Below are 19,507 nucleotides of genomic sequence, written 5' to 3' on the forward strand. Positions count from 1 at the left end.
GAGAGGGCAGCAGGACAGGCCCTACGAGGAGAGACTGAAGGACTTGAACCTGTTCAGCCTCAGCAAGAAGAGGCTGAGGGGGGACCTGGTGGCTGCCTACAAGCTCATCAGGGGAGATCAACAGCAAATAGGTAGAGACCTTTTCTCCCCAGCACCACCTGGGGTGACGAGGAACAATGGTAATAAGCTGATGGAGAATAGGTTTAGGTTAGAGATCAGAAGGCAATATTTTACAGTTAACGTGGCCAAAATCTGGAACCAACTTCCCAGGGAAGTGGTTCTTGCCCCTACCTTGGGCAGATTCAAGAGGAGTGTCACAGTGGGGTCCTACAGGAGGGCCATGATCTCCTTAGGCCCCTTCCTCCATGCTAAGTTGGCCCAAGGGCACCCTCCGATTCTCACCCGCCATGTCTTTGATGTTTAGATAAGTTTGGGAGGCTGCCTTAAGTCTTCCTGGACACGGTTCGTTGTAACCTCTGGCCCCGTGAACTCCCGGGCCCCTAGTGGGTCTTGTCCTGCAAATGGGTGCTTTGGGGCACCCTAGCCTTATGGGCCATGCATGGCTCCAACCACCCCTTATACCCAAGCCTCGCAGCTGGAATAGACGCTGGTCTGTCAGGTTTACACTCGCCCTCTCTCTGGGGCCTTCTCTGTGCTGCTGCCCTCTCTCTGGGGCTCACCACACCCACACTAGGGCTTCTCAATCATGCCCTCTCTCTGGGGCTGGGGTCTATGCACCCCATACGCCACACCCTTACTGGTGCTGGGGTCCCCACGCTACTGTGGGTTCCTTATGAGGTCTCCTCCAACCCCTAATAGCCTCACCCAAACCACCGGTGATACAACACCACAGCAAAACACAAGCCCCTAGGCTATAACTTAACTTAAAGCCGCCTGGCTGAAGCCACATTGCTCAAACGTCCCAGAGCTGCCATCCTTTACCCGGCATGGGCTGTACCTGCGGTTCTCACATCTTTGCTCAGGGAGCTCCTCTCTCTCCAGCTGCTGGCAGGGAACTGCCCCTGGCCTCCTGCCTGTGATTTATATAGGAGCCAGGCCCTGCCCCTTTCAGTCAGCTGACCTCCTGGTTGCCCTGGCAACCCACAGCTGGGCTCCTTATTCACTGCTAGGGCTCTCTCTCTCAGTTTCTCCTTTTTAGGAGCAGGGCACCTCAGTGCTCTGCTACACACCTCCCCCTTTACGATCAGACTCACCAAGGCGAATTTTCACTCTAGTCAGGTGTCGCATCCCTCTGTGGCTTTTCTCAGCCTTTCTTCTGGCACTCGGCAACTCAAAAAAAAAAAAAAAGCACTGGAGGCAGAGGTTTTCAGGAGCCTCCTCCTTGCCTTTTACCCAGGGCACACCACGTGGGATTTTTCAGGAGTTACCCTGCCACAGGTAATCCCCCCACATTAGCCATCCCTGGTAGGGTGCAATTCAGGCCTACTTTCTTTTCTTCCAACACCCTTTCAACATAATAAGACAGCCTCCTCTCTCTTCCTGGGAGAGCTACATCCTACTACTCGGGGCATTTTTTCCCCCTCTTACTCCTCATGTGCCCCGGACCTCCTCTACTTTGGGGCCCTTGTAAGAGTCCCTTCTTCCTGAGGTTTCCTGCCAGTCCATGAGCCTTCCCCAAAGCTCCCACTGCACCCTAAGTGCTCGCTGGGCATTTTCCTCCCTCCAAAATTCTCTCTCCCACCAGGTCCTGTATACACGTTCACAAAGGCTACTACCCCAACTCTGGCTTCCACCACTTTTCTCAGGGTCCACCATTTGACTTACCCTGGGAGGTTACTAAAATAAACACAAGGCCTCCTTCCTCCCTTTGTTCTTTCTCCGACTGGATTACCTTTGGTGTTGAGGGTCCTTCTGCCTCCTTAGCTTGGCCTGTAGCCTGCATCCAGTCCGGTCTCTGCTGTTGTGCAGGGCTGGATACCTCGTCCTTAGGGTGGAGCTTGAGACGTCCTTCTCCTCCCCCCTTAAGTTCCCTGGGGTTTTGGCCCTTTCCCCCCCCCCCCCCCACCACGCGCCGTGCCCCCTCCCTTTCCCCAGCTGTATCTGTTCTACTACATAACAGAGCCTGTGCCATCTTTGGACTCTGGCCTTTTTGTCTTAGCAGTCCTCCCTTTTCAGTGTGACCAGGGTAGCTTAGGTCACCGTTCTTATTTCTCCCACTGACCTGCTCACTGCCTTGCACAGCTATCATATCCCCCTTATCTACCTTCATCTGTTGTATCTGTTTTGGAACTGTTAGTACCCCAGCATTGTACCTGCTGGCAAGTTTTTCTAATTTCTCTCTCAAGCCATTCAATTCCTCTGCATACTGGCTTGCCCAGTGACTCCACTTTTGCTCAAGGTACTTGATAACTGTGGGGATACTCCCTTCCCCCATTGTTGCCACATCTGTCTCGGGAGGTCCCTCCGTCATTGTACTCTTTTCTTGCTGCTCTATTCCCCTCTCCTTCTTGGAGCTTCCTAGCCCACTATTCTTGTGGGTTTCTGGGTCTACCTGGTCCTTTAGATGTATGGTCCATGCTGTCTTGACCCATCTCACAGTCTCTATCAAAATTCCTCTCAAGGCTTCCAGCTCTCACAACTGTTCCTGGTACTCCATGCTGGCCCTGGATGCATGTTCCTCCAATTGCAGTCAGCTTCTCTCACTGTATTTGAGCAACCTGTGCCAGTTGCTGCTTGATGTCTGCTTGTAATGTCATCTCCCTGGCTGTGCTCTCTTCTAAAAGGGTCCTCAGGGACTGCATCTCTTTCTCCATATGGTCCTTATCCTGTTTCACCTTTTGCCACTGAGCCTGCAACTCTACACACTCCTTTGTCCTGTCTCTTAGCTTTGTTTCAAGGGACTGCTTCTGCTCCTGTAACGTCTCCTGATTTGCCGTATATTCTTTTACTTTCTCCATTTCTTTTGTTACCACTTCCCTGGTCTCTTCTGCCTGGGTATGGCTCTCCGTAAGTTTTTCCCCTCAGCTCTCCAACCAGGTGTTCAGCCTGGCCAGACCGCTCTTGCCAGTTCTCCAGGTCCTCATGCAGGCTTTCTATCTGTTCCACTTGACTATGGATTACTTTCTGGACAGCTCTTATGAGGCTCTTTGACATCTCTAGCTTTTGTATTACCTCCTTTTGTTCTCCCGTTTGGTCCATACTGGGCTTTGGAGACTTCTTCCTCCATTCAGCCATCTCCTTCTGCATCTCTTGCAACTTCTCCTCTCACTGTCTGCTCTTTTTGGCCTCCTCTGCCACGAGCCATTCCAGCACTCGAGTCTTTTCTGCCTCTGCCGCAATCAGGTGCTTTATCTCCTTAGACCTGCCTTCTTTCTTCCTGGGTTGTGCTCACAGCTCTAAAGTGGCCTCTTTTGCCTTGGCTTGCTCCTTCTGTGACCTCAACATTTCTAACTCCAGCTCTAGATGGGCAGCTTTTTCCTCTGCCTCGTCCACTCACAACTGCCAGGTGAAGGCTTCTTGCCACCTGCCTTCTAGAGTTGCTATTTCTGCCATAGTTCAATTTTTTTTTTCCCTAGACCTGACCCCACGTCTTCTCTTCTATGATTTTGAATGGCAGTCTTGTCTCTGATCTGGGCTTATCTTCTCAAGCCCCAATCTCACTGCCTCACTTTTCTTTATATTGGTTCTATCCCTAAGGTTCGTTCCCCCCTCCTAGGGGACATGGGTTCCTTCCCCGTGCACGGCCTTACGTTCCCAGCCAACGCATCATTTGTCACAGCAGGGTCCTACAGCAGGGCCGTGATCTCCTTAAAGCCCCTTCCTCCATGCCAAGTCAGACCAAGGGCACCCTCCGATTCTTGCCCGCCATGTCTTTGATGTTTAGATAAGTTTGGGAGGCTGCCTTACATCTTCCTGGACATGGTTTGTTGTAAACTCTGGCCCCGTGGACTCCTGGGCCCCTCGTGGGTCTTGTCCTACAAATGGGTGCTTTGGGGTACCCTAGCCTTATGGGCTATGCGTGGCTCCAACCACCCCTTATACCACACCCCAAGCCTTGCAGCTGGAATAGACATTAGTCTGTCAGGTTTACACTCGCCCTCTCTCAGGGCCCTCTCTGTAGTGCTGCCCTCTCTCAGGGATCCTCTGCTATGCCATCTTCTCTCTGGGGCCTTCTCTGTACTGCCGCCCTCTCTCTGGGGCCTTCTCTGTACTGCTACCCCCTTCTCCAGGGCTCGTCACGCCCGCACTGGGGCTTCTCAGTCATGCCCCCTCTCTGGGGCTCGCCACGCCCGCAGTGGGGCTTCTCAATCATGCCCCCTCCCTGGGGCTGGGGTCTATGCACCCCATACGCCACACCCTTACTGGCGCTGGGGTCCCCACGCTACTGTGGGTCCCCTGTGAGGCCTTCTCCAACCCCTAATAGCCTCACCGAAACCACTGGTGATATAACAATACAGCAAAACCAAGCCCTTAGGCTATAACTTAACTTAAAGCCACCTGGCTGAAGCCACATTGCTCAAACATCCCAGAGCTGCCATCCTTTACCCAGCATGGTCTGTACCTGCAGTTCTCACATCTTTGCTCAGGGAGCTCCTTTCTCTCTAGCTGCTGGCAGGAAACTGCCCCTGGCCTCCTGCCTGTGATTTATATAGGAGCCAGGCCCTGCCCCTTTCAGTCAGCTGACCTCCTGGTTGCCCTGGCAACCCACAGCTGGGCTCCTTATTCACTGCTAGGGCTCTTTCTCTCACAGTTTCTCCTCTTTAGGAGTAGGGCACCTTGGTGCTGTGTGACAAGGAGGTTGGATGATCACCTGTCTGGGGTCTTGTGAATCCAGCATTCATTCCTACCTGTGGCAGGGGGTCAGGCTAGATGATCTGTTCAGGTCCCTCCTGACCCTAGCTACTATGAAACTATGAATGCAGGTGGATATGTCTTAGGGGAAATGCAGACAGGAGTGTGGGGGAAGCAGGTTGGCATCACAGACTTAGTTATTTCCCATTATGTTGGACAGGATTATTTTTCTAGGGCCTGATTCTGCACAGCACTGAGCACCCCAGCTCCCACATTTTCAGTGGGTTGGGGGTTGCCTTCCCAAACCAGAATGTATCAAATAAGAACTGACCCAGCCCTTCCTCTGTACTTGGGCTGTCCCCAGACTGCTTCCTAAGATTGGGAAAGTCTAGGTAACTCTTTGGATTTTAACTTGGGTACCTGTGGCCTGATTTATGTTAGAGTTGAAGCACCATGACACTCCATTCCTTAGCCTGAAGGACAGAGGAATGGTGAAATGCAAAAGCAAAATCAAATCCAAGTGAGAAAAAGATATAGGGATTGAAAGAGTCAGTGATGTGCAAGCCCCAAGCTGGCCCATGGCTTAGGGGAAATTGTCCATGCAAGCGAGGGCTGTGGTGAAGCAGCTAGACAATATTGTTCTGTCACAGATGATGTTCTCCCATGCACACTGTTAATAACTGTAAAGCATCTGGACCGACGGAGGAGTCCTGTTGCAACAGTCCCAGTCTGGAATGCCGGAGATGAAAGTCAGTGCCCACAATTCCTCCTGGATGTTTTCAGCATCATGCTGCACATTCAAAAGAGCAGCAGCATGGTGATCTGATGCAGGAATCATTTATCTGATCCAACAAAGAGAGGGGTTATGGGCACCAATCCAGCATGAGGCTGAGACAGGGGGACACCAACCCTTCTCACCTATAGAGAGGAAAGAGGCATTGCAGGTCATTGAGGATGTGTGTCAGGAAGGCACCACTGACCTTTTAGCCAGCTGTTGGGCCTCATCCATAGTCCTTGTTAATAAAAAAAGATGGCAGCACCAGCCTTTGGACTGTCAGACATGAGATGAGATTACTATAAGGATTTTTGTCTGTTAACATAAATAACTAATAACTTAGATCAGTGGTTCTCAACATTTTGAGATTTGAGACACACAGCAACAAACTTGAGGTGCCCCTTAACAGTTTGAGGCACCCCTGTGAAAATGCCAGTTCCTAGTTTCACTCAGTTTTTGATTACAGAAAAATAGCAGGGCAATTCTTTTGTTGCAAAGAATGCAGAAAGGCCACCGCAGGTTTGCATGTTTTTAACACTAAGCTTCTGGGTTTATCTTGTGAACCATGTTTGCACACCTAACTGTGGTAATGTCACATGGTACCCTGTGATACCCTTGAAAGGATCTCAAGGCATCATCCTGGTTGAGAATCACTGACCTAGATCCTGTCCCAGGTTCATTCCCATTTTCCACACTGGAACTTTGAAGTTAGCATTGGCAAGTGGGATTAGATCCAAAGGGCAGGCAAAACATTGCTTTCACTTCAAAAAGAGACCAGAAGACTCTTAAAACGGGAGTTTTCCACTTGTGCAATGTCCAGCCATGACTGAGGCTAATAGAGGAAGTGTTGCAAGGCACACCTCTTTCAGCCTGCTTGTGGTATGAAATTACAGTGTGCGCTAAAACTCTGAATGAGAAATCACAAGATTACAAATGCTGAAGGCTGAAAGCAAAGATATGTAACTTGGCTGAAAATGAGTATCTTCCCACGGGAGCACAGTCAGCAGGGGGGAGATGTCCAGTGCCAAAAAAGAAAATGGATATGGTCCAGAATTGTCAAACTCTCCAGCTACTTCCAGACATGCACATGCTCGTTGGTGACTGCTCCTATTTTAGAAGGCTTCATTGTGGTTTGCTCAAATTGCAAACTATTAAACAGGGCAGGTACGAGAGGGTGGCCACATCAGTAATCAGCAATATGGCCTCCCACAGCTTGGAAATTTTATGATAGAGTATTGGAGCAGCGTAATGTGGATGTGGCCAGGTGCCAACAAGAGGCCTTCCTTCAGGTGACTGTGCAGATGGAGTGTCTTCATTTTAACCCTTCCTCTGAGGACCCACATCTCCTTGCAAGGGGCCACCTTTTCCCTGACCTGGGGAGGCTTCCCTTCCCTGAGCACATAGCTTGCTTGAAAGGACAAGACTCTGAGGACTTCAATGAGCTCCCTCTCCAGGACACTGGCCTTCAGACTTTACAGTTCACAGAGGAGGAGGACATTTCAAGTGACTGCCAGTGAGATAGACTTTCTGGCCACACACCCAGCAGGAACAGCACCTCCAGCCACCATGCTAAGGGAGACTTTTGAAGCTGGGACATGGGGAAAGCATGGGACCATGGAGGAAAAGAACTACCATAAGCTTAAATTTCAGGGCTATCAGCAGGTGCATTATATGTCAATAAACTGATGGCATCATGGGGAGGAATGAAAGGACAAGCATTTGTCACCCTGTGCCTGTTTGTGCATCACTACCCAGACAGCGTAGCTTTTACTAATGTCTGTCCTATCAGGTGCTACAGCTCCAATTGCAAAAAAGGGTGTGCTTTCACTACAGGTAGCTAACACCCATTCACCATTCTGCTGCAGAAACCCTGTGGCCATAAGGCACTGTGATTTTACTGCAGGGCAAATAGGGCAAACTCAAATATGGGCAGGGTGCATGGTGATGATTTCATATGTCTCCCTTGCAGCCAACACTGCAGGTGCCTTGCCATCCCATAGAAATTTATGGTGAGATATGGATTGTGTGTTAATTACCTCTCTATAAAAACACTGGTGTATCAGAAAAAGCAAAGTCTGAAACAACCAGCCCATTCTGGCAACGTGGCAGGTTTCAGTCACATGTGGTTTGGGACCCAAGCTGATCCACCACCTGTTGCTCACCTGGGGTTGTGAAGTTATTCCCCATCCTTGGTGGCAAAAGTGAGGGTTGAAATTTGCCTCCTTTACAGACATTTTGCCACCTTCGCTTTCAGGGGATCAGGAGAAACTCATGGTCACCCTGTGTCACAACAGAGAGGAAAAATCAAGGCCAAAATATAGGTTGTATTTATTTTTGTTCTTTTTTTCATAGATTCATAGATGTTAGGGGCTGGAAGGGACCGTACAAGATCATTGGGTCCTGCACCTCTACACTTGATCAGGAAAGACTGCTTTATTTTTGTTTGTATAAAAATACATGTGTTGGAGGTGAAATTAATTTTGCTGAGCAGAGCAGCTCAGTGCTGCTATGTATTGATGGACAACTGCATGTTTGCATTTGCCCAGCCAGCCTACCTGAGGGCACCTCTACACACCTGGGAAACATGCTGCCTTGGTCTGAGTGATATTTTAAGTACTCCATCTCTTGTCTGTCTTCTACAAACACTATTTGCTGTCAGTGGCTTTAGTTCCCATGCTGGGTAGGTTTGGAGCCTGCCCATCCCTCGGAGCAAAGTCAAAGCTTCACCGCACTACACAAGGCCAGAGGGCAGGCAATAGGCAGAGTGGCTGATGGTAAGACCTTGCACTTTTACTTATATTTCCAGATCAAAGGAACTTGTTGCCATACTTTTCCAATAAAGGAGATAAGGAAATAAGAAAGAAATGCCGGTAGCACATGTGTAGTATTTATTGCCTTTGGTGGGAGTTCATAAACCGTCTTTGACCCCCCGGTCACAAGGAGAGAAGGACAGTATGGTACTAATGGAGGCCTTTAATGCTCACTTTCTGAGGACTGGGAGGTCCAAAGGGCAGATCAGATGATGTGGGAGCTAGTTAACTGCATGCAGAACCTTTCATCATTGCATATCACTGTACCTCATGTTTTTTATGGCTAGAGACAGCAACAACAAGGCTCTGAATGAGATTGGCACTCCAGAGTATTGTTTCACACCAGTCCCAAGGTGAGACTGACACCTGTCCCTAGAGGTCTGTCTGAAGTGAACCAAGAATCTTAATCCAGTTTCTCTAGAGGGGAATCATAGCCCCAGACACCAAACCAGACTTCCTTTGTTCTTTAAATATGAGGACAGAGCATAAGCTAAGAGGAAATTGCACATGGAAGAGACCCCATTTCTTTATAGGAGTTAAGATTACTCCCTAGTTTTCAGATGGACTTTACACCTGCAGCAGAAGTGAAAGGGTGATGTCCATTTCTGAAGTTCAAGCCAGAAGTATGCTATTATCCCAACACAGATCAAAGGGGGCAAGAGGGTGCAAAAGCCCCCATGGCTCATCAAAAGCATATGGGAATGTCTCCTAGCTAAAAAGGAGGCGTACACCCAATGGAAGGGAGGGGCCATCACCAGGGAGGACTATACCTCAGTTGCTTGGGGCTGTAGGGGGTCAGTCAAGAAGGCCAAGGCAGAGATGGAACTGGGACTAGCTACCCAGATCAAGGACAACAATAAGTCCTTTCTTAAATACATAGGGGGTAAAAAGAAGGTACTGGGTAATGTGGGGCCTCTGCAAGACATGCTAGGAAATCTGGTCATCGCACCAGATGACAAAGCTAACCTATTTAACAATTTATTTGCCTCCATTTTTCTGAGCAGGGACTGGGTCACCCCCCACCCCCCCACCGGGACCCCCATAGGCCCCAGGGGAGGCACACCCAGGCCTAGGGTCAGTGAGGACCTAGTCAGGGAACTTCTGGAGGGACTGAACATATTTAAATCAGCAGGTCCTGACGATCTCCACCCCAGAGTGCTGAGGGAATTAGCAGAGGTCATAGTGGGACCCTGGCACAGCTTTATGAGCACTCATGGTGCTCTGGCATGGTGCCAGAGGACTGGAAAAGGGCCAGTGTGGTTCCCATTTTCAAAAAGGAAGGAAGGAGGACCAAGGAAACTATAGGTCAGTTAGTCTTCCCTTGATCCTGGGTAAGCTTTTTGAGAGAATTATCCTGGCACATGTCTGTGAGGGGCCAGCAGGGGAGATTATGCTTAGGGGCAACCAACACAGGTTCATTAGGGGCAGGTTCTGTCAGACCAACCTGGTGGCCTTCTATGACCAGGTCACAAAATCGTTAGGCTCATGGGGTAGCAGTGGATGTAGTCTTTCTGGAATTTAGGAAGGCCTTTGACACTGTCTCTCACCCCATATTCATTAAAAAATGAGGGGACTGTGGTGTTTACACCTACACAGTCAAATGGGTCATTAACTGACTGGAGGGCTGCACCCAGAGAGTGGTGGTGCATGGGTCTTATTTAACCTGGAGGGATGTGGGCAGTGCAGTTCCGCAGGGCTCGGTCCTTGGGCCTGGAATGTTCAACATCTTCATCAGTGACTTGGACGAGGGGGTAAAAAGCACCCTGTTCAAATTTGCAGGTGACACTAAGATGTGGGGAGAAGTGGGCATGCTAGAAGGGAGGAATAGGCTACAATTGGACCTAGACAGGTTACAGGGGTGGGCGGATGAGAACAGGTTGGGTTTCAACACTGAAAAGTGCAAGGTACTGCACCTAGAGAAAAAGAACCAGCAGCATATCTACAGGCTGGGGAACTCCCTTCTTCTCAGTGCAGATGCAGAAAAGGGTCTTGGAGTCATTATTGATGCCAAAATGAACATGGGCCGACAGCGTGGGGATGCGGTCAGGAAGGCCAACCGTACCTTGTCATACATCCACAGATGCATCTCAAGCAGGTCCAAGGAGGTGATCCTCCCCCTCTATGCAACACTGGTCAGGCCACAGCTGGAGGACAACATGGACAGGGTCAAGAAGAGGGCCACCTGCATGATCAGGGGTCAGCAGGGCAAGCCCTACTTGGAGAGGCTGCTGTTCAGCCTCCACAAGAGAAGGCTGAGGGAGGATCTAGTGGCCATTTACAAACTAATCAGAGGGGACCAGCAGGCATTGGGGGAGTTCCTGTTCCCCACAAGCGCTATCAGGAGTGACTAGAAATAACAGTCACAAGCTGGCAGAGGGTAGATTCAAGCTAAATATCAGGAGGCACTACTTCACTGTCAGGGCGGCTAGGATCTGGAACCAACTTCCAAGAGAAGTGGTGCTGGCTCCTACCCTGGGGGTCTTTAAGAGGAGGCTAGATGAACAACTTGCCAGGGTCATTTGACCCCAGTACTCTTTCCTGCCATGGCAGGGGGTTGGACTTGATCTGCTCAGGTCTCTTCCGACCCTACCAACTATGAAACTATCAAGGGAAACTGCTGCACATGCTGTATGCCTGACCTGCCAGTAGCAGGCAGTATTTTAATTGGCATAATTTCCCTGATATGGAATTGAGACATAGCAGACCTAAGATTACAGACCTTGCTGTTGCTAAGTTCAGAGAAAAGTGCTCATGCAGGTAGCCCTGTGCAGAGGGCATTTTGCTTTGTGAGTTTTGAAGGAACCAAAGAGCCTGATTAAGCCAGATGCTATATTCACATAAAAAAATATAACAGTGCGCCCATCTTATACAATTCCTCCAGTCACTTATTCATTTTACTTGGTCCTGCATGTCCTCCAGTGTATGCAGGCACACACTGCACTTAATCGTACCTATTCATTTAGCAAGTACATGCAACCATTCTAGTATCATCAGGAAAAGCTCCCTCCTCCTCCATGAATTACAGGCATTGCAGGAAAAGCAAGAGCAAACCCTCTGCAGTGAGAGTTTGACACATCAGAGGTCTCTGAAAAGGGACTCAAGAGGTCTCAGTTCATTTCCCCACCCCAGCATGTCTTCTAGACCCACCACTTACCCTATCTTTGCCTCACTATCCTCATCTGCTAATTGAGAATAGTGATCATAGTCAGTTTTACAGGGGTTATGTATGAGTTAAATAACTAATGTTTAGGGGATATGGCAGTGATGTGGGAGAGAAACAAGAGTACCTTTATATACAGATTTTCTACCTCATGAGACATTTGTGTGAGCTTCCCACTGGGCCAAGTTTTAATGTCCTGGATCACTGACTTCTCGAGTAGATTTCATGGCAGCTGTCCACCCTGCACCTACCACTGGGGGCACTGGATGGAGGGGGTGGGTGAGGCCTCCATGTAAACAGGCCCAGGACTCATGTGGGCAGGGTGTATTTGGTGGGCTGGATGGACAAGATGACTGCAACCTAGTTCTGTAACATCTGAGGGCTTCAACAAGCCTTTTTGGATGACAACATGAAAAAAAACAAAGGGGTCCAAGCAACTAGCAAGTGAGAGGAAGCTTCTCCTGGTTCCTACCTGTTTTTATTTCTTACAAGTTCAACCATGGGCAGATTTAAATACTCAATCAGTGTTGGAAGGTACCACACACCTGGAAAAGACAGGAAACTTGCAGGTGATCTGAGGTACTAAGATATTCTACATCAAAACAAATTTAGCCTCCTCTGGGGATACTTATGTCTGGATCCTTATGCAGCCCTGTGAAAGCTTACATGATACACAGCCCCTCATTGGTCAGCAGCCACCTATGAGGTAGGGCATGGTCACCTAAGTGTCATAGTGGTGCTTACATCACAAAGGCTGTTGGCTCACCTCTTTCCTGCGTCCTGGACCTGGTGGCTGGAGTGCCTCCAGATGTCTTCACGATAGGAGCTGCTCAGAACATGAGAGAAGGAGAGCTTGTTTAAGCCAACTTTGAACAATGGAAGTCATTGATCTGAAACTACCTGGCAGAGGTAAGATCCCCACGATGTCCTCCATGCCTAATCTCTTGTCCCGCACCCATTCTTGGAAGCACAAGGAATAGGTGGCTTAGCTCAAATCAGCTTTTCTAGAGCCATATTTTGAGTTCTGCAAACCAGTGTTACTTGGTGGCCTGGACTGTAGAATGGGTGATTGAGACCAGGTCAGGATCAAGCCTCAGCCTCTGAACACTGATCATTGGAGACTATGTTAGATGTTCTGGGAAAGGCCTCCTTCCATCTCTGAGGTATTTCTGACCTTGTCCCCCTTGCAACCAGGTGGGTGGTGTGGGGTGTTTCTATATACATTACCTAAGCTTAAGCACTAGGGCAGCCTATAGACATGCTGGTTTGCATTTTAATTAAAACACATTGGAGCAGGCTCAATTAATTGAGTCTGCTCCACATTCTAATTAAAATGCTCCAGCATTGACTCACTGTCATGTATAATGAGCCCACCCCTCCCTGCTCTGGTCCCCTCCCCCCACATTTTAAAATAGCTGTGGGGGTGCTTTAACTGAAGTTAATTGAATAAGCTTTAGTTAAAGAGCTCCAATGGCCATTTTAAAATGTGGGGTGTTTAAAACATGTGATGGTGAGCCATTTTAATTAGAGTGGCTGTTGGGGAACCACTCTAATTTAAACAGCCCCTCGCCACCCTTGGTTGTATAGGGAGCCTAGGTTTCAAAAACGTTGGCTCTAAACCATCATTTTGGGTCTGTGATCCCAATTCTCCAACTAATTGCCAAGGAGAAAAGAATTGTTATTGTCTGGGTGACTTTCCCTTATTTTCCTGAAAACAAACATCACAGTAACCACCCCTTCCACCTGGGTGGGCTATTTTGCAAGCAAATCTTCTAGCATAACAGGGCAGGAGAAAGGAGAAGACACATCTTCTTCTCCCTGACCAGGTCCAATCTCACCCCTTTGGCTGGTACAGCTGTGGCCATTGTTCACAGGACTGATGATTATAGATTCTTATCTTCTGATACGGGCCAACACCAGAGCATCATCTCCATCCTGGCAAAGAAGAGCTTTTTGGCAGAACTAAATTGCACTAAGGAAAGTGCCTCTTTGGCAGTACCAGCTGCCTCAGCCCAGGAGGGTGACCTAGAGAGCTCTCCCATTGTTGCTGTGCTAGGAAACCTTTCCTTTGTAGCCAGGCCACAGGGTTTGGCTCCAACAGAGCTGCTAGTGGGTGGTAATGAATGAGACCAATGTGATTTCTCACAAGGAAATCAACAGAATCCTTTCCCTCCATCTCAGGTTTTTTCCACCAGTGATGCCTCTGCAGAAAAATGCCTGATGGGCTAAGCTCAGGGCAATCCTGGCCCAGTGTTTGGCTAGGCAGATGTTACTGACATTACTGTGAGACTTCTGCTGGAGAGACTCCAACAGGAGGAGGTAGGGTGGTGGTTCTGTATCACACGGCTGCTTTAAGCATTTCCTTCCAAGGCTGTGCAGGGTGGGAACGCAACTAAAACTGGCCCTTGCCCATCTGCTGTGTCTTTTCTATTCCTCCTCTGCTATTAAAGGTCACAATACAACTTGCCCTTGTTATATTGTGATGTCACTGTGATATCAGGGCACGATCACATGGGCATCATTTCCCCCTCCCCAGTGGAGGGTAGATACAGTATAAGCCACATTCAAGCAAGCCCTCACCCTGTGGATAATGCTGTGAGCCTCTTTAGCATTTTTCTCCAAGTATCTCACAGCACTGAGATATGAAATATAGTTTCCCAGCAGCCTTGTGAGCCTGGAAAGCCTCAGCTTTGTGGCTCAGGAAGTGAAGTGACTTGCCCACTGTTCTCCAGTAAGTCAGGAAAAGAACAAGGAATACAGCCAAAGGTACTGAATCTCTGTCTAGACCCTGGGCAACACTTTTCCTCCACCTGATATGCTGTCATCCAAGTATGGCTCCATTGGGATAGGGGAACCTGGTTCACAAGTATTTCAACACCTTTCTTCATTCAGTAACAGAATCAATCACCCAATGGTTTTTGGCAGCATCTTGTCTGGCAAACTCCTGCTAAATTTCCTGCTCATGATCACTCAGCAGCTCTTTGTTACTCCCCCAGTGACCCAGTCTCTGAAGGAAACATGTCAGTCACTCCCACCTCCCCAGTGCACTGGACTGACAATGCCTGTGATGCATCTGACTACTTTTCTGATTGTATTTCTGTCTCTCGCACCATTCCATTACATTGTGCCCTAACGGTGCCTGACACTCCTCCCTTGTTAATGCCAGCTGTGAACATCTGCATGAAAGGACAAGCCCAAGACACCCTGGGTTGTGTTTCTATCCAGGGAGCAAGTTTCTCCTCAGAGTGGCTGTAGAACAATCCCGGGGTAGCTGATGTCCAACATCACAGTCCTGGATGATTTGGCACTGGTCCCAAAGGAAACCCATTGTTCTCTTTCTTGGTGTGTTTCCAGGAGACAAGAGTAACCGTTTACTCCAGCCTGGAAAAAGTCTTGCAGGGGGACACAAAGGACCTGGATAGGAGCCTTGTCAGGAGGATCATCCACTTGGCCTCCAAAGACATGAGGGAGACCCAGGTGAGTGAGCTCTGCCCAGTTTCTCCTAAAAAACCCTTATTCTATGCCTAGTTTTCCTATGCCACAGCCTCCAATGTAGCTTGAGCCTGTGGTATATCTCCTGCCTGGGACTTGGTTAGAGGCTGCAGCCTTGCTCAAGACAGATCTCCTCCAGATGTTTCTGGAGAACACAGATATGATCCAGCCCAGTGTTGAGCTCCTCTGAAACAAGGGGCAGCTCATCTGCTGAGAAAAAACAGAGTGCATTAGGTTCTTTGCTGGGGACAGCATTGTCCAAGAAGTTTCTGGCCCAGTCATCCACTAAGTCCAAGGCCCAGTCATCCAGGCCCTGCACATTGAGCAGTGTCCTGATGAAATGGAGGACAACCTTCTTCACCTGGAGGGGAGGAGAGGACAGATTGGAGTAAGGACTGCCCTTATGCACAAATGGTGGAGGGAATCAGCCATGGCACAAACCCTGCCTCAAACCTAGGTGCACCTAAAACAAAACACTAATGATGGTGCTGTGAGAGCTATGGGTCTCCTGTGACTGGGAGTGAGAGCTGGTATCACTGCTGGGGCAACTCCTTGGTGAGCAGTGATTCCTACTTGTGGGGCAGAAGGCATGAGAACCCATGATGTGAGTGTTGTGTCACCCCATGCAGGACTATCACCAAGGGAGAAAAACTAGGACCCACAGGGCCTTGATACTGGCCTACTGCCAAATTGCTGTCCATGCCCCCCAAATGCAGCTGCTCTCCCGTGTGGACATCACCAGGTGGGTCCTGCAGTACTACATGACCGGCTGCCAGGTAAGAGCCTGGGACTGCACCATGTTGGGAACAGGTCAGCCATGGGACTGATGTCTCCTTTGCACCTGGATGCCTAGAGAGGCTCTGACTGTCTGAACCTGCCCCTGAACTCATGCCTGTGTTGAGCATCCACATTAATCCTTCTGGGATGATGTGCAGTGGTAGGGACCTACGTATGGAGAGTACTGGAATAGATGCTCCTGATAACTTGTCCAGTGCTGGAGGGGGGTGCGCATTCATGCCCTTGTGCTGCTCCACAATCACCAGCCTGCCATTTTTTTGGACCTGGCAGTGAGGTCATTCTGGGGCCGCTCCAGGCACTGATGGTTGTTTTGCATTTCATTTCCCAGGTGCTTGGCATCAATATCATCAATAAGGTAAATGTTCAATGACCCCACCTCTGCTTATGCTTTTCCCAAACCCTAACTGCAGGAGGCACAATGACCTTCCCCAAGTGGGAGTCCCTGCTGCTGCCATGCACCTCGTTTGAGATGGGTGTGGGCCCAGGGCTTTCTGGGGCCTGTAAACATCTCTCAGAGATGCAAATTAGGCTGTCTTTCATCCCTGACCTTTACATTCTGGACCTTGGTTCTTCACTGCTCCTCATACCCATCTCTATGTTGTTTCCCCAGGAAATTCAGGACCCAGACTTAAAGCTGACCCTGATCTGGTCAGTCACTGAGATCAGCTGTGCCATCCAGGATGCTTATGATTCCAAAAGCTTCCAATTCACTTGCAAAGAGGAGCTCCTGGGGTACATGCTGGTGAGTGTGGAGGAGCCCTGGGGACCAAACTTCAAAGGACCTAGTAGGAACCTATTGGGACTGGTTTCCCTGGGAGTGGCTGTTTTGTCCCTTGGCTGTGATGGGTTTATTAGAGAGGTCTGCTTGGGGCCCAGAAAACCGGTACCACTCAAAGTTTTCTAGGCTATGCTGCATTTTGGGCTGCTCTTGGAGGGCCCGGCTGTGTCTGGTGAGTGACTGGGATACAGCTCTGCCCTCTGCACTGATGACATTGACCTGAGCAGGATCCTGGGGCAGTGGCCAGCACAGCCCTGGCTCTATTTACAGCCCACCTGGGAGGGCAGCCTTGTGGGTTTGTCAGGGGGAGGCTCTCTGCTTTCCACATCCATTTCCCCTGTGTCATGTCTCTAGTTCTGCCTTTTAGAACTTCATGAAAGAGGAAACAATGGATTCCCTGGCCTCCTCTGTTTGCCTCAGGGCCATGCTTGCCATTAAGCACCTGAGGTAGGTGATTTCTGCCCTGCCCCTTGGCACTGGGATGCCCTGGTCAGAGATGAGTTCCTTTCTTAACTCTGTTGTTCTTTCTGTCAGATCTGAAGCTGAGAGACACCGGCAGGGCTCAGGCCACAGGCTGGTCCCTGCAGCTGGAGTCAGAGGGGTTTGAATTTGTTTGGTCCGCTTGGAGATTTGGACTTGAAAGACCTGGTGGTGGTTGTGGGACAACTAGGAGTGGTGGGGAGTGCAAGGAGCTTCTCAGCTGCCATGTCCAGGGGGGTTGGATTTTGAGTTCTAGGTTCAGATCATATCTTAGCACTAGACCCACTTTCCCTTGAGGCTGGCAGTCACTCTGACTGAGGGCTTTTCTTCCTCTTTTTTCTGCAGGCAAGGTGAAACCCTCACTGAATCTGGATGAAAACAGAAACATCCTTGATGACTACCTCAAATGCCTCTTGCCTCTTCCAACTGTGCAGCAGCTGAGGGAGGAGAATGAGATGGCTCAGGACTCTTTCCAAATACAGGTACACCTAAACAGCTGTCTTCTGGCATCACCTGCTGGGACCTGCTCCCCAGCCTGCTCTGAGTCCTGGCAGTCACCCCTGGCCTTCCTAGAATGGTTCTGGATTTTGTGACACATACCCCAGCTGGTCCTGAGCTTCCCTCTTCTATCTCCTGCTTGCAGTCATAGCATGAGTTGTCCATGCAGGCGTTGGGTGAGCTCATGAGGGGCCTCCTTGAAGAAGACCCCACTGAGAGTTGGTTCATGGAGACGTTCCATGTGAGTAGCTGGCAGGAGCAGATAGCAGGACAGACTCTTCTCTTGGGAAGGTGGGAATAGGCCAAAGAGGAGGAAGGTTTACCTCAGCAGGTCAAATGAAAGGAGAGTCTCCCAAGGTGTCCTTGGGACAATGGATGGTAATTCCCTTGCATCCTACTAACATCCCTAGTAACTGCACCATCTTGTGCCAGGGTCACTCAACAGCTCCTCTGGCTTCAGGGGAATTAAAGGTCCACCTGGGATGTATCCAGATGATAAAAGAATCCGATTGCTTGGAGGGATTCCAGTGGTGATGGTGATGTCTGCTTTTGAAATGGTTCCTCTGAGCTGTTTTAAAGGTTCCTCTGACAATAATTTGCTCTCCTGACAGCTTCTTGAGCCATGGCTCTTCTCCAACAAGAAGTGGGAGAGAGATAGGGCCTTGCAGGCCAGCTCCCGGCTGCTTGTCACCTATCAGGAGGCAGTCTATTGCAGAGTAAGTATGGTCTAACTCTCTCTTGCCTTGATGTCCTCATGGCAGCCTCACCCTGAGATGCAGAAAGCTTCCCTAGCAAACAGAGTCCCATAGAGATGTATTCCTCTTTTCACCTTCCCAGGATCATAAACTTGAATCTCACTCTAGCCAAACCCAGGCATATGTCATTTATTTATTTATTTTTTTTCTCAGCTGCAAGAGCCTTTTGAGCAATTTGGGTCCCTGCTGGGGCTGTGGCAGCCTACACCTGTACCTCTTTGGCCACACCCCACCTGTGGGCCACTGAGTGCATTGCCTGCCTTCTTCATCTACAAGGTGAGAGCACTCTGAGTAGGTGCAAGTGGCTCTGACCCTTTTCTCCCTCTAGAAATGCCTACTAACTCCTCTGTCCATTCGCTGCTAGTCTAGTAACACCCCGAAAGGGCCACAAGTGGCCCTTGGAAGATCTCCTTGTAGGAGGGAAGAGTTGTATGGTGTGAAGGGCCTGGCCCTTTTTTGGGAAGTGTGAAAAGAAGCCCCCCTAGCAAGAATGGGGAGATGTTTGTAGCAGCTCTGATCCCACTGCACCTCTGACCCCACTTAAGTCCCTCAGGCCTCGAATGTGACCCTTGGACCACAATGTTAGATTACATGGGGGGCAAGGAGAAAGGGATTCGGTGGTAGGGGTCTCCTACAGACCCCCACACCAAGGGGAAGAACTAGATTTGGGGCTCCTGAGGCAGCTCTCGGAGACCATAAAAGCTAAGGAGGCGGTAGTCATGGGGGACCTAAACTACCCAGACATCTGCTGGGAGACACAGATGGCAAAGTCCCACTGTTCACGCAGGTTTCTAACCTGTGTACAGGACCTCCACCTGACACAGGAGGTACATGGTCCCACTAGGGGAATGCCTTACTGGATCTGGTATTGGCAATGGGGGATGACTTGGTAAGGGACCTACAGATCGGTGGTCATCTGGGGGACAGTGATCACCAAATAATAGAATTCTTCATAAGACGTCGAGTGGGTAAGGTAACTAGTAGGGTGAAAGTGCTAGACTTTAGGAAAGCTGATTTCAATGAACTCAGGCGATTAGTCAAGGACGCACTGCAGAGTAGGAGTTTTGAAGTGATGGGAGCCCAAGAAGGGTGGCTGTGCCTTAAGGAAATGATCCTTCGGGCACAAAGTGAGACAATCCCGATGCATGGAAAAAGAGGGAAAGGGGCCAGGAGGCTTCCTTGGCTGACCAAAGAAATCCAGGGCAGCCT

The 19,507-nt window shown here is 49.6% G+C and overlaps 1 pseudogene; it reads left to right on the plus strand.

Moving 5' to 3' along the window:
- The first annotated feature begins 14,959 nt into the window (after positions 1-14,959).
- Positions 14,960-19,507, plus strand: part of LOC112549645 — a 6,892-nt pseudogene continuing 2,344 nt past the window's right edge.

This window comes from Alligator sinensis, unplaced genomic scaffold, assembly GCF_000455745.1.
Source record: "Alligator sinensis unplaced genomic scaffold, ASM45574v1 scaffold357_1, whole genome shotgun sequence".
Taxonomy (NCBI): domain Eukaryota; kingdom Metazoa; phylum Chordata; order Crocodylia; family Alligatoridae; genus Alligator; species Alligator sinensis.